General features: G+C 41.6%; 1 long non-coding RNA gene across 2 annotated transcripts in view; it reads left to right on the top strand.

The window, feature by feature from the left end:
- LOC141160950 (uncharacterized) overlaps positions 1-1,161 on the top strand; it is a 162,355-nt gene extending 161,194 nt beyond the window's left edge. For both annotated transcript variants that reach the window (XR_012250592.1, XR_012250591.1), the window contains exon 5: positions 675-1,161. This is a non-coding gene — a long non-coding RNA (uncharacterized lncRNA). The remainder of the gene's footprint in view (positions 1-674) is intronic.
- The last annotated feature ends 14,447 nt before the right edge of the window (positions 1,162-15,608 follow it).

Genomic DNA, 15,608 nt, shown 5'->3' with positions numbered 1-15,608 from the left:
TGGGAGGGGACTGATCCCAGTGGAAGAACGGAGAGCCAAATTTTAGAGTGAGTTGGTGGAAGGATGCCGGAGGGTTAGCATCTGTTGCTGTGGACCTGGAGCTGTTGGATGGATGACTTACGGAGTGTTGAAGATCTGTTATCAACTAAAGTGGATAAGCATGCTTCAGTTTTGGATATGTTATTTGGATTCTAACTTTATTGAAGGACTGCTGCTACTGGATATCTGTGCTTTCATTGTTTTATCTGTCATCTGGAGGATCATGGACTGTTGCTACAGACTATAGTGGCTGGAGATACGAAATCTGTGGGCCAACCAAAAGTTGGGAGACAGTGGGTATCACCTGATACAAAGCCAGTGGAACTACTGTTCCCAGGTTGAGAACTTAAGGACTGAAAGAACTGTATTTTGGCCATTTACCTGGAATTGCTTTATTACCATGGCTGTGATCCATAAAATATTGTTGCATCGTTAACCTGCCTAGATGATTACTTCCAACACACAACCTCAGATCTTTCAACTCCAGGTACTCATTTTTCTACAAAGACATACTGGTAGGAAATTTAGATTGTGATCCCCAATGTCTGTAAAGTGCTGTGGAATTAATGGCACTATATGACTTAAATTAAAGTTAAAATAATAAAATTCTTTGAGTCTTTTCACTACTTTTTTAGACCAGACCAAGCACCTGCAGAACAGAGTACAAGTCTGACACGTATTGAATGACTGGAGAAGATGGAGCAGGAGTATTTTGAGCTCATAAGCAATCCCATAAAGATGGTTTGGACCCTTTTGAATTTTCGCCTAGAAAAATCGAAGAGTGCCCTGTCACACGTTAGAAGTTTTGTCATGGGCGGCAGCAACGTGTTTTCAGTGCTGGTGGTGTATTCATGGACACATGAATGGCTGTCCTCTGAAAGTGTAGACTGCCTAACTTTCATCAAGATGAACAAGTCATGGATCTCCAATGACTTTAGCACCCCTGTTGCAGACCGGTAAGACTAGGTGATAGTGTACTTTTTAGTGTGCTGCATTGATCTCGAGTAATTGCAGTCTGTTACATTTTTGTTGTGGCTTCTGTGCCTGTTGTATGTAGTGCTGCTGATGTTACTAAAAAATTTTTGAAATGCGGAGACTCCAAGTTGGATCTCTATGTGATGGCTTGCTTATAGTGGAGGGGTGTCAAAGCCCCATTATACTATTTCTACTGTGGGGAAATTGATAATGTCTGTAAAGTGCTTTGGAATTATTGGCACTATATAAGTGAGTAAAATAAATAAATAAATAGAAATTGATGCCACTTTAGTGGTATCTGTCTATAATTATTGAAAATGTTTGGTCTCCAAGTTGGATCTCCTTCATTTGTGTTGCTGAATTCGGTAGAGCTCTCAGAGCACCAGGCCTACACCAGTCACTCATCCACCAGTTACTGATCAAAGTTCAAGTTAGAAATGCTGCTTCAAGCCCTGTCCAATGCTGAAATGTGTCATGGTTTCAGGACCACGCTATTAGCGCAACCAATTTAGATTCTTAAATGTGGACTCCTGGCAGTTGCAAAATACAACCCCTGGCAAAAATTATGGAATCACCGGGCTCGTAGGATGTTCATTCAGTTATTTAATGTTGCTGAAAAAAAGCAGATCACAGACATGGCACAAAAGTAAAGTCATTTTAAATGGCAACTCTAGGGCTTTAAGAAACACTAAAAGAAATCAAGAAAATAGATGTGGTACTCAGTAAGGGTAATTTTTTTTAGATCAAGCAGAGGGAAAAAATTATGGAATCATGAAAAACAAACACACAAAAGAACAGTCCAATACATCACTAGTATTTTGTTGCACCACCTCTGGCTTTAATAACAGCTTGCAGTCTCTGAGGCATGGACTTAATGAATGATAAACAGTACTCTTCATCAATCTGGCTCCAACTTTTTCTGATTGCTGTTGCCAGATCAGCTTTGCAGGTTGGAGCCTTGTCATGGACCATTTTCTTCAACTTCCACCAAAGATTTTCAATTGGATTGAGATCCAGACTATTTGCAGGCCATGACATTGACCTTATGTGTCTTCTTTCAAGGAATGTTTTCACAATTTTTGCTCTATGGCAGAATGCATCTTGAAAAATGATGTCATCATCCCCAAACATCCTTTCAATTGATGGGATAAGAAAACTGTCAAAAATATCAATGTAAACTTGAGCATTTATTGAATATGTAATGACAGCCATCTCCCCAGTGCCTATACCTGACATGCAGCTGCATATCATCAATGACTGTGGAAATTTGCATGTTCTCTTCATGCAGTCATCTTTATAAATCTCATTGGAACGGCACCAAACAAAAGTTCCAGCATCATCACCTTGCCCAATGCAGATTCGCGATTCATCACTGAATATGACATTCATCCAGTCATCCACAGTCCACAATTGCTTTTCCTTAGCCCATTGTAACCTTGTTTTATTCTGTTTAGGTGTTAATGATGACTTTTGTTTAGCTTTTCTGTATGTAAATCCCATTTCCTTTAGGCGGTTTCATACAGTTCGGTCACAGACATTGACTCCAGTTTCCTCCCATTCGGTCCTCATTTGTTTTGTTGTGCATTACCTGTTTTGGAGACGTATTGCTTTAGGTTTCCGGTCTTGACGCTTTGATGTCTTCCTTGGTCTACCAGTATTTTGCCTTTAACAACTTTCCCATGTTTGTATTTGGTCCAGATTTTAGACACAGCTGACTGTGAACAACCAACATCTTTTGCAACATTGTGTGATGATTTACCTTCTTTTAAGTGATTGATAATCCTCTCCTTTGTTTCAATTGACATCTCTCGTTTTGGAGCCATGATTCAAGTCAGTCCACTTGGTGCAACAGCTCTCCAAGGTGTGAGCACTCCTTTTTAGATGCAGACAAATGAGCAGATCTACTTTGATGCAGGTGTTAGTTTTGGAAATGAAAATTTACAGGGTGGTTCCATAATTTTTTCCTCAGAATTGAGTGATTCCATAATTTTTTCCCTCTGCTTTATCTGAAAAAATTACCCTTACTGAGTACCACATTTTTTTTCTTGATTTCTTTTAGTGTTTCTTAAAGCCATAAAGTTGCTATTTGAAATGAGTTTAGTTTTGTGCCATGTCTGTGATCTGCTTTTTTTCAACAACATTAAACAACTGAATGAACATCCTCCGAGCCCGGTGATTCCATAATTTTTGCCAGGAGTTGTTCTATCACAAAATAATTAAAAGCTGAAATGTGGCTTAGTTTCTGTAGTACGGTAGTGACAGAAAAAAAATTAGATATCATCATGTGAACCCCTGTATGGAGTACAATATCAGCACAAAAGAATGAAAAGATGAAATGTAGCCTGTTTTAGGTAGCACGGTAGTTAGAAAACCAAATTAGATTTTTATCATGTGTACCCCTGAATGGATAACAATATCTTCACCAAACAATTAAAAAATTAAATGTAGCCTGATTTAGGTAGCACGATAGGAAGAAAACAATTTCGATTTTATCATGTGTACAACTATATGGAGAACAATATCAATACAAAAAAAATTCAAAGTGAGATTTGGCGTGCTTTTTTTTTTTACTGTGAATGAGGCCTGTATACAATAGAATATATTCCCCAAACAATTTCAAACTGACATCTGGCCTGCTGTATCACGTTACTAACAGAAGAAATTATTTCTTTAACTGTGGATGAGGCCTGTATACAATAGAATATATGCTCCAAAAAAATTCAAACGAAGATCTGGCCTGCTGTATCACGTTAATAACAGAAGAAATTATTTTTATACTGTGGATGAGACCTGTATATAATAGACTATATGCTCCAAACAATTTAAAACTGTCATCTGACCTCCTGTATCACGTTACTAACAGAAGAAATATTTTTTTTCACTGTGGATGAGGTCTGTATACAATAGAATATATGCTCCAAACAATTTCAAACTGACATATGGCCTATTATATCACATTTCTAACAGAAGAATTTTTTTTTTTTTACTGTGGGCGAGGCCTGTATAAAATAGAATATATGCTCCAAGAAATTTCAAACTGAGATCTGGCCTGCTGTTTCACGTTACTAACAGAAGAAATTAGATTTTTTTACTGTGAATGAGCTCTGCATACAGCTGAATTTCAATGGCAGAAAATTACAAGCTAAGATGTGGTGTGCTGCATCACGTTAGTAACAGAAAAAAAATAGATTTTTTAACTCTGAACAAGCTCTGCATACAGCTTAATTTCAACTACAGAAAATTACAAGCTGAGATGTGGCATGCTGTATCACCTTAGTAACAGAAAAAAATTGATTTTTAAAGGTGTACTCGTGCATGGAGCATAATAGAAGCAGTGCCCAACAGAGTTCTATGCTGAAATGTGCCATGCTGTCTTTGTCTGGACCTCACTAATAGCACAAAAAAAATCAGCTGGAAGGTTGATTTCAAAGCAACATAAGACTCTATCTATATAAACCAGCTGACTTAGAAGCAACCACCTAGCTAACAATCTAAAATCTCTCAATAGCCAGGAGCAGTGTCAGGAGCATCCTTTCTGAGATGTTATACTGACAAAATGGTGCTAAAACAACATGTCCGCTCTTTATGTAGAGAAGGAGTAGTAGTAAGAGCACCCACCTCTCGTCAACACGCCCACTTCCGGTTTTTGACAGGTGCCCCGACCCTTTTTGGCACTTGTTCCGCCTCCACTTCCGGTCTAAACCCCTCCCCTCTCCTCCCCATTCTCCGCCCACTCTCCACCCCTATGTGTGTCAATACCTGTTACTTCAGTTCCGTCCCCGCCCCCGGAAGCCAACTCTTACCGCCCCTATGTGTGTCCAATATCTGTTACGTCAGTTCCGTCCCCGCCCCGGAAGCAGCCCATGTTCAGCCTCTGTTACGTCCCCCATGACCACCCACATGCCCTTCACCCAAGGTTGTAGGTTAATGTGTAAGCGCAGTATGTAAGAAAAACATGTCAAGACATGTTTTTGTGACAAAAGGCAGCCCCAGGATCCCTAGGGTTAGCATTCTGTAGTGTTCATAATAATGACGTAATAAAAGTATTTAAAAAAATATACATTTATTGTAGATTCACTTAGAGGTATGCAAAAATCAAGAAATGGAAAAAGGTGTACATAGATTTCAAAATACAACATTATACAAGCAAATCTATAGGTTACAATACATTTCAATGCTAATATTTACAAAGTTAACCATGCGCTCGGCGAAAGCGGCGCGATTCTCTGCTTCGACAGCAAACATCCTCTAGCGGCCGGCGTTGAGGTAGCGAGTACTTGTGATGGTGTTTTGAAGGGATTTGACGGCACACTCAACATCATTTTTAATTCGTTCAGAGCGTCTCTGGTCGTATGGTGACCGATCACGCTCGAAGGTATGTTTAACTCGGCCATAGCCCTCATAAAAACGTCCCATCCTTGTGGAGTGTTCTTATTGCTTAGTCCGTGACTTTGCAGAGTGCTCCGTACAAGGTCCAACATATGGGTGCCGGGAATGACGGTCCCTTTGTAGACAAATTCACCTTTCTCAGTCCATGTAGCAATGTCTTTGTGTTTCAAGAAACTGTTGAGTAGTATATCTGCATTTTTTCTGAAACGGGGTTGAGGTGATCTACAAACTGAGGGGCAAAGGGGCGTATCTCTATTTCACTCGCTGGTGATGGTGCTTGTTCACTGTCAGGAGGGATCACAAGGTTTAAACATGTAAGTTCAGAACCTTCGCGCTTAGCATGCAACAAACTTCTCTGTAGTATTTCGGTGTATCTTTTAATCTTTACGTCGTCAGGCAAATCAGTGCGGCGTAGAATGTCGCCGATTTCGTCGTCTAACCTTTGGAGTGTCGTCTGACGCACGGTAGGCACCGTCGGACTGACGTTTTTTAGTCTGTTACTCTCATGCGCCGGAACAAAGTACATTTTTTCAGCACGTTCCATCATCTACCGGTTATTAAACTCGTTATTAGCGGTATAGCAAAAGCTAGAAGCGGCCCTATGAAGCCTCCAGACTGATTCAATAGATACTGTTTTCTCCGAATGGACACTTTTTTGTCACTCAGATTTCTTATAGCTCTACGCCATTTTTGTAATATTTTTCTTTGGCGCTCTTTGAGAGGAAGCTGCCCTTTCAGAATATTGAGAGCTATTTCCGCGATGGCAGTGATTAAATCTCTGCCAGCGGTCTTCAGAGTAAGCTCTCTCTCCGACGCGTTTGCTTTCACCAGCTTTTTCAAGAGAGCCCAGTTACGCCTCACTCTCTCAGACATGTTGACAGAATGAAGGTTACGGGTATGAATAATCACAGCAGTGTAAAAAATTCACTTTTTAGAACGAGTTTTACCTTTTTGAACGTACGCTGCTGGTAAGCTGGTGGAAATAAAGCAGTTCTTAAGCGATATTCCTCAGGCATATCACCTCTCAAATCTACGAGCAAGAATCCGTAAGGCTCTCGCGTAGCGTCTTCGAAAGCTTCTAAGAAGAAACGCGAGTTCCTCGGATACATCTGTCTGGCTAGCGTCACAATTTGTATTTTATCGCGGGGGTTATTAAATAGGACCATGTACTTGGTATTCAAGGTGATGGTTCTACTCTTTTTCCCCTGACAAAAAACATTTTGAACCAAATAGAACAGGCTCAAGCTTCTATGATGAACATATTTAGTAAATGCTTTTTCCAGTTCTGAATTACAGCTAGCGGCCTCCATGAGATCGTCCACCACCGCCAAGTTGATCATGTCAGGCGGGAATAGTTCGTCATCTACAAACGTCTGCGGCAAACCTTCGATAAAACTAATACTGGGGAAGCAATGACTCAGTTCATCGTACATTTTTTGCCAACAAGAATAAAACCAAACAATATTATCGGGTTTGTGAGATAAATGTGTTGTCGCGAGAGCTAAAACCTGTTTGACAAAATAGGATTTTCCTGAGTTAGAGGGGCCCGCTAGAATGCATGAGAATGGGTGTTGTAACCGGGGATCCATGATGTTGTATGTTTAAGACCTGTAGCGCCACGGAGTAAACTCGTCGAGCACATTTCTCTTTAGACTTCATGACTCTATCTATAGCTACGCGTCGGTCGTTTGATGGTACGGTAGTCTGTAGCGTATTCTGCACCTGTAGCGGAGATAAAGGTACGTCAGTTGTTTGAAGAAAAGGGAATTCATCGTTAATATCCGTAGGGTAAAGAAGTAAAGTCATCAAACAACTGCCTCTTGGTATAGATGCAGCGTTGAGATTTGCGTAGGGGTCGCGTTACAATATCCCAGTACTTTTTGATCCGCACAATACCATTCTGCTATACAACGATCGTCTTTTCATTTCCAGGATCTGCAGAGTTCTTGTAAGCTAACACTAAATCTTTTAGACTGTCGAAATTGATAACGCCAGCGTTAGCGATATTAAGCGTGATACCTTTCACTTTCAAGATCATGTCACCTGTGTTTAATTTGTAGCCGTAAGTTTTTGGACCGGCGGATACAAATTCTGTGATTTGACTCCCCTGGGGTATTTCGCTGGTGAGTTCACCCACGTAATCACCTAAGGGAGGCTGCCACTCGCCGTCACGACTTACAAAAATGACGGAGTCTGTGTCGTGGTAAAGACAGCGCTCCTGCAGTTTGTCTAGAAGGGTGTACAATTCTAAGCGCGCATAAGCTGTAGTGAAGCATGCAATGAAAATGTTGGTGTTTTTGTTGACGGTGCGGTGTTCTTTAGTGTATTTCCAATTGACAGTCGCCATATCGTCGCTGATAAAGTTTAACTCAGAAATCTCATAGTACGGGAGAAAGGCATACTCAAAGAGTTCATCGGCGTTGTTCACGACGCTGGTGGTAGGTAAATTAGAACGCTGCGCAAACTTTCCCCATAAAGAGTTTAGGAATAGTTTGGCGATTTGTCTTTTAGCTGAATTTGGTTCTATATGATCGGGGTCTAACTTTATACTTTCTTTTTCAAGATAGGCGGCTACATAGTCTTTTTTCTTGGTTTCGTTCGTTCACCACGAGGGATACCCCGAGGCTTCCTAAGATGTAAATCGATGTATTGCGCAAATAGATCGGTCGTCGTCTCCTCAAAATGCCACACCTCGTAAATGTGTGCGAGTCTGTAACCCTTCTCCAAAGCCATTTCTACCTCTATTGTGCACCACGTACCCGTCAGAGCCCTCTCTTCCTCTGAATGAGCGCAGGGATCCGCTTCTGAATGCAACGCGCATGTGTGACAGAGGGGGAAGATCAATTTCTTGTTCATTTTAACAGGGAGCACAGGGAAAAACAAATCCCTGGGCGGGTAGATTTTCACTTTGGCGATGCCAAAGTACTGCTTAATATAACCAAAGTGGTCATAGATTATTTTAGGATGTTCTACGGGGTACACTTTTGTTTTATTCACGTACGGGTATAAACTGGTGAAATCGTAGTACTCTATAGTTTCACTGAGTTCTTGTCTGTGATAGAGTTTGATAGCGTTAGTATGACCACCGTACAGAGCGTCACGAGGCTCTAAAGGCTCAGGGAACTGTATGTGGCGCAGAAACGCTTGTAGGTCAGAGCTTTTTTCAACCAACTCTCGCCACTCGTGTTCCCACAATACGCGGACGTCGAACCCCTGTTGAAGCAAGAAACGTTTTTTCACCTCAAACATTCGATACATTTGCCCGTAAGTGGTCTTTGTGAGTTTGTTCGTGTCATTATCGCTATAGCAAACGGGACACCCGTGGTAAAAACACTCCTGAAATTCAAAAGCCGTAGGGCGACCGCTGACTCTCGCATAGCCATCTAGAAAAAAGTTTCCTACTCTTTTCTCACCACCTTTCAAAGCGCGTGGCAGATCTAGGTTCTCTGTATGCGCTACGTACATTAACCATTGAATAGCCGGGGACGAGTAACGTTTGTGCTTTTGGTGATAATTATCCGCAGGCAAAATGGCTATTTTGTCTTCGGGGAGAAATTTAAAGCGGTACATGGCCAGACTAAACAGATGCTACTGTCGTGAGCTGAAACGGATCTATACTGATGAGATTTTCAGTAAATTTATTTTTGCGCTTAAAGAACTGTATTTGTTTTTTGGCTGTCATTTCTACGACGCGCTCGCGATACACTACGCAGGCGCGCCTCAAGACCTCTACGTCCTGTTGACAGTATGCTTTGAGCTCTGCTTGCAAATCAAACGTATTGTTTTTCACCGATTCGTACCATGTTGTGAATTCCTTTTTCTCACTATGCGCCATGTACTCTACGCCATAATAGTTAGCATCTGGCATAGGCCCTACATAGGACTGATTTTCATCAGTGTTAAAAAAAATGTGGAAAGTGACACTTAGCGCCTGAAAATCCCATAGCTTGCAGCAACTTACTGAGCTTCATGGGAATGAAATTTAAAGAGTCGATGAATCTCATGTCTAAATCGGGTAATGATACGCACAAAAGGCGACCGCCTTGTGCTATCATGTTGACGCGCAGCTTCTCACGGATCAGCTCTTTAACGATAAAGTAGGAATCGTATCGAGCAGCATTGTGAGCTATAAAAGTGTAACCTAAATACCCACCCTTTGTAAAAGAATGTAGAAAGTCGGTAGTACATGTTTTACCCACAAACTCCCAGCTAGATATCCATGCAAATCTGTGGCAAAAACGTAATTGGGATGGTGCGTTCCCGTCTTTTGCGTACATTCAAAATCGTAAAAGATGTATTGTTCCGTAGATTTCTTCGGTGTATAGCGCTGCATGTAACATAGATGATTATCGAATCTGCTCACCGGAACACCGCAAATGGAGCATCGTACACCGACGCATCGGTGTTCATCATCTACGATTTGGGGCACATAGCGATAGCATCGCTCGCAGAAAAATTTAAGTTTACAAAATGACCAGTCAGTCTCAGCGAGACTTCTGTGGAGTTCTAAGCAGCTCGCTGAACGACAAAATCCACGGCAGCGTGGGTACTGCAGATGCTCTGCAGCTGTATCAGAGCAATCCGACCTCTGACACGCGGAGCAAAAGTATTGACAAGAGTGATTATCTTTGTGATGAAATGCAGAACTGCACTTTTCCCAAAAGAATTTAGCTCCTATGAATCCTTTTATATTTTTTATACCGTAATAATGATTATCATGATGTAGAATATATAATATTTTGTCTGTGGGTTCTTTATCCATGTGAAAATAGCGCCAGTCTCCCTGACTAAAGTATAGAACTTTAATGGTAACGTTCAAATACGTCTCAAACGCTCTGATGTCGCAAAAGCTCACTAGTTGATCGTCGGTTATTTTCAAATTTCTGTGCAGCTCCGCCACACGTTTCATTAAATCATCGTCAGGCGGGTCGTCTTCAGCCAGTAAGGCGTTGAGAGCCGTGGCCAAACACTGATTAGAGCCGTAATTGTTAAAATCAAACAACATTTGACGTTTCTGATGATTAATTCGTGTATAAACTATAGATCTCAGTCGTCTGCGTTTTATACCTCCCCGTCTATTCCTAACGACGCTTACTATCAATTTCAAGCAGTCGCCGGCTATGCACTCGGCTTTGCTTTGCAACGCATTGCCCACGGCATTTAGGAAAGCAGTCGTGTCAAATTGTTCTCTACATTGTTTAAAACCGTAGACTGGATTTAGTCTTCCGTCCCCTTCTAATCTTAATTGTATAAAGTCGCCCGGCTCCATATCCCTCACGATCCTATCCAGTAACGTTTGAATAGAACCGTGTATGATCTCCAAACTTTCTTCAAAGGAGCGTATACGGTCTAAATTCACAAATCTAAAATGATCAATATACTGATAGGCGTTGAGGTTATTCATCTCCCTACGAACATGAAATAAGTGTTCCAAAAAGCGTGAATGTTCACTTATGGCCGGTGTATGAGGAGGTGAAAACTGTGGCGCTGCATCTTGTCGATCATCGTTCGAGATTTCAACGCCGGAGACTGTAGGTGTATCCTACGCGAAATTCTGCGGCGTGTCTAGGAATTGAGAATCTATCGAGGATTCGCGTTCTGCCGTCTCAGTGATGACTGTCGACGAAAGCTGAAGTGTTGTAGTGTTCTGTGGGGGTCGTCCTTGCGTCACGTGTGGTGAGTCAATAGCAGTGCGCTTTACCCTATTCTTTAGTTTTTTTCGCCTCTTTAACGCGCGTGTAGCGTTTGTTGCTTTTTTAATACAACGTTTTATGACGCGTGGTTTATTGAAAAAACCTTTACGCGGGGGTCTGCGTTTCACACTGCGACCCGTCATGCCTAGTCATAATGTACGAGCCCTCGGTAGGTTTTTAACGGCTTCAACAGCCTCTGTGTACAGCGGTTCTAAAGCCATTATTTCTGAAATGCTGTCTCTATCCGGACATTGTGCGGACAGTTCTGTACAACGATCCAACAGGTAAGCTAAATGATTGTGTGCGTTGATAAGCATCATGGTATAACTGTATAGGTTGTTAAATACTCTTTTACATCTAGGGGCCATTGTTTGAACGATGATATACTGTCTCGAGTTTTCTGTTTTTTAGGTTTTATTGGCCGTATTGTGGTGTTACGCGGCCGTTTCTGAACTTTAGGCTTCTGTGGTGTAGCTATAGTGTCACAAACCCGTAATACATTTGGTTCAATACTCATTGACCTACCTGAGGGTCCTGCAGAGATTGTTTCAGAATCATGGGATGTCGAGGTTCCTGCATTTAGATTGCCGCTTTTGCTGACAGATCTGGTTTTAGGGCTTGGATGAAATGAGTTACTTGTGGCTTTTTGCTCTTAGGGGTGCGGAGGGTTTACTTCTATAAGTTGAGTGGGTTGCTTCCACAGATGTTCCAGCGGCGACCTGCGTTCAAATTCTTTTTTCACAAAAATAGTTCTGAAGGCTTGTCTACGTGCTGTCTTTCTAGGCGCGCCTGCGTAAGAAAATGGAGAGCTTGTAATTAATCTATGGTGCATCTTAGCAAAATAGGAAATTGAGAGTAAACATTGTTGTAACGGATTAGTATGGTTTAAAAAACTTACACGTCAGGTTGATAGGTCTCCAGAGCGGTTGGGTGGGGGATGAATAAGACGTTGACGGGTGTGTATAATTTTCTCTGGTTCTTGTACCGGTACCGAGTAGTGAAGCATTTTCTTTGTCTTCTGTTTCATCGTCTGATCCGGTTAAATCGATGATGGTCTCTGAAATAAATAACCGGTAATTTACCACACAGCTGGCCGTTCTATTGTAGAGCACGGCGACATTTGTAGTTGACAATACCTTCCGTAGATGTTGACGGGTACGTAGGGCTCCATATATCCCGGCCTGTGACTGAATATACAGGTTGTTGCGTATAAGCTTCATCGTCGCTTGTGTTGGCGGACGGACGGTCATCGTCAGAGACTGTACAATCTATGAAACTCTCTGAAATAAATAGACGTCGAATTACAACAAAACTTCACAAGATAATGTAGAGTACAAAGAGCTTTTTGTTGCCAGACTTACCATACATAGGTAGGCTGTGTATATCCAAGGTCCTGGAGTTATCTTGAGACCACTCGGCCATTACTTCAGCGTCCAATTGCTGCGATTCGGTCAGTAGTTCCTGTGAGTCTGGGTATTGAGGATCTTCCGCTAGATCGAAATTAACATGACGGCCCCCAGAGACCGTTTCACGTTGCGCTTCAACCATCAGACACTGTGTCGCTGCGTGGCATTCCTCTTCCATATCGGCGTCTAGGAATCTAGCTTTTAAAATAAAATAAAAGCGTGGTAGGTATCCCCCATCCTATAACTTCATTTTCACACATTCTCTCTAAAACTTTACTTACTTAGTTGGCTGTCCGTGAGTTGCTCCTCGCCGGCGCCGTGATCGTTAAAATTACGGTTCATCTGTAACAAGCACATAACGTCATACAATATATAGCGACAAAATAAGCGCATAAACTATAAAATACTTACAACAATTACAATGAAAAATTAATATACAAGACATAATAATGGTGACAATCAGGCATTCAGTATTAAATAAACATTATACAGACCCATGATATGCTAAAAGATAATTACTTACATTGATGGTATTCAATATCTTGTCACCTCTTCAGACTCAGTGTTCTGATAATCTGAATGAACAATTCGCACGGATATATATACACGGTTGACTACGTCACGTGAGCAGTTTTTTGCTGCGATATACTAAAAAAATGTTAAGTAGGTTGGGAAAAATCAATCCATACCAGTTTTACCATGTATAACTATATTAGCTAGTTAATTAAGGACTGCCCTTAATTATCTTGTCAGAAACCAATAATCATTAACATTATTGTATTGATTGATATGGCTAGTTAATGTTACTTCATAGCCTGGGAATAGTTTTTTGCTGCGTCATACTAAAAATGTTACCTAGAATGGGAAAATCAAACCATGCCAGTTTTACCCTGTATAACTATAATAACTAGTTAATTAAGGATTGAATCTAAACCCGGCACCATTTTGTTTTCAAAATGGCTAAGGTCGAAACTCTGTTACACAAGCATTAATATACAGCAAAGTGTCCCGGTTCCTACGGAGGGATACAGCGGCTCTATAATGCCGTTAAGAAATATGGCGTGCGTAGAAAGACTGTCGCAGAGTGGCTTAGCGATCAAGAAGCGTATTCTCTACACAAATCCGTAAGAAGACGGTTTATCAGAAATCGGACCATAGTTAGCGATGTGGATAGTCTCTGGCAGGCGGATCTCATCTGCATGAATGACTACGCTAACGATAACGACGGTTTAAAATAGATTTTAACAGTCATAGATGTTCTATCCAAATACGTCTGGGCCATCGGCCTGTGGACCAAGACCGGCAAGGAGCTTGCAAAAGCTTTTGAGATGATTTTTAAAAGCGAACGAAGTATCCCCCAAAAACTACAAATGGATCGCGGGAAAGAATTTATGAATAAGCCCGTCGCTACGCTTTGTAAAGAGTATAACGTAGATCAGTTCTTTACGAATAATACGGTGAAAGCTGCGGTCGTGGAAAGATTTATTCGCACGTTGAAAGCTCGTATGTGGCGCTATTTAACGGCTCATAACACATTGGGATATATAGACGTATTACCTGATTTAGTGCACTCTTACAATAATGCTTATCATCGCACTATAAGATGCAGTCCTGCCTCTGTCACGAAAGCTAACTCCATGACCGTATGGCGCAGCGCTTATCAAGACGTCTCTGCAGCGAAAAGATTTAAACCTCTATTAAAACCGGGGGATAACGTCCGGATTGTACGGCATAAGCATATCTTTTCAAAAGGCTACGAGCAAACCTACAAGCGTGAAATTTTCGTGGTCTCGTCCGTAAATACACGATTCAGAAAACCTCTCTACGCATTAAACGATTTGAGCGGTGAAAACGTAGAAGGGTCTTTTTATGAAGACGAACTACAAAAGGAGCTGCAAGACGCTAATAGGATCTACAAAGTTGAAAAAGTGTTGAAAAAACGCAGGCGTCGCGGTGCAACTCATTATTTTGTGAAGTGGCTCAGATATCCCGATAAATTCTATAGTTGGATAGAAGAAAATCAATTAACGACCATATAAAGCATGGAAGACGATTCGTTTTACGTTACACTACCTAGCAATTTATCATCCAAAATCTACCCTGAAAATACTATTTCGAGTTACACCACCAAGCTAGCAAAGGCCGTTCATCTTTCAGGAGCTTATGAAGTGGCATTAACGGAAATACAGTACCCCCATACGTGGAACACGTTCGACGCTTTTGAAGGGAACTTCTACGCTGCTAAACACAACGAGCCGTTAGAGGTTTATCATGTAAAATCAGGATTTTACCCGAACATTCAAAAGCTGGTCGGTACAGTCAATGCGCGAATAGAATCGCTGAATTTATCCACGCCTGCCTATAGGATACGTTATGATGATCTACGTCGAGAGGTAATCCAACCCGACCCATCACCTATACAGTTTGCTCTGTCTACTAAGCTAAAATTTATTTTCGGACTACAGACCGTCGATGATTCACCCGCAGCTTTAATGCCGTGGAATCACCGCTTTTACCCCGATTCAAAGGTGGGTTTTTATTCACTTTTTGTATACACTGATATAATTCAACATCAGCTTGTGGGCGACAGCTACGTTCAACTGTTACGGACCGTAGAAGTTAGCGGCGATGATAAAGATATTGTCACAGTGCGCTACTCGCGGCCAGATTACATACCGCTGTGCAAACAACACTTTGACTCCGTAACTGTTACTGTCATGTCGGACCAGGGTACGCCGGTTAAATTCAGATATGGAAAGTGTATAGTGCGATTACATTTTAGGCCTCGCAAGACTACGCCACGGTAAAAATGATGTCTCAAAGAGTTTACGGCGATCCCGCCTTGTACGCCCGGTACTATGTAGCTCAAGCAGGGCATGGCTTAGAGGGGTTCCGCGGTGATGAATACATGTACGGCGCCGGTCTCGGTGGTCTGTTTAGAAGTCCTTTTAGAATAGCAGTACCGCTTTTCAGAAAAGGCCTAGAACTAGTCAAACCGCATGTAAAAACAGCCGTAAGAAACATTGCTAAAGACGCTATCACGAGTATGTCTACGGCCGTAGTGGACAGATTGAATCGCACCTCTAAAAACAATCAAGAGGGCGAC

Source organism: Phyllobates terribilis, unplaced genomic scaffold (assembly GCF_046119375.1).
Source record: "Phyllobates terribilis strain yellow unplaced genomic scaffold, ASM4611937v1 Scaffold_9__5_contigs__length_417890890, whole genome shotgun sequence".
Lineage (NCBI taxonomy): Eukaryota > Metazoa > Chordata > Amphibia > Anura > Dendrobatidae > Phyllobates > Phyllobates terribilis.
Note: the sequence above shows the minus strand (reverse complement) of the source record. Positions and strands in the feature narration are given on the sequence as shown.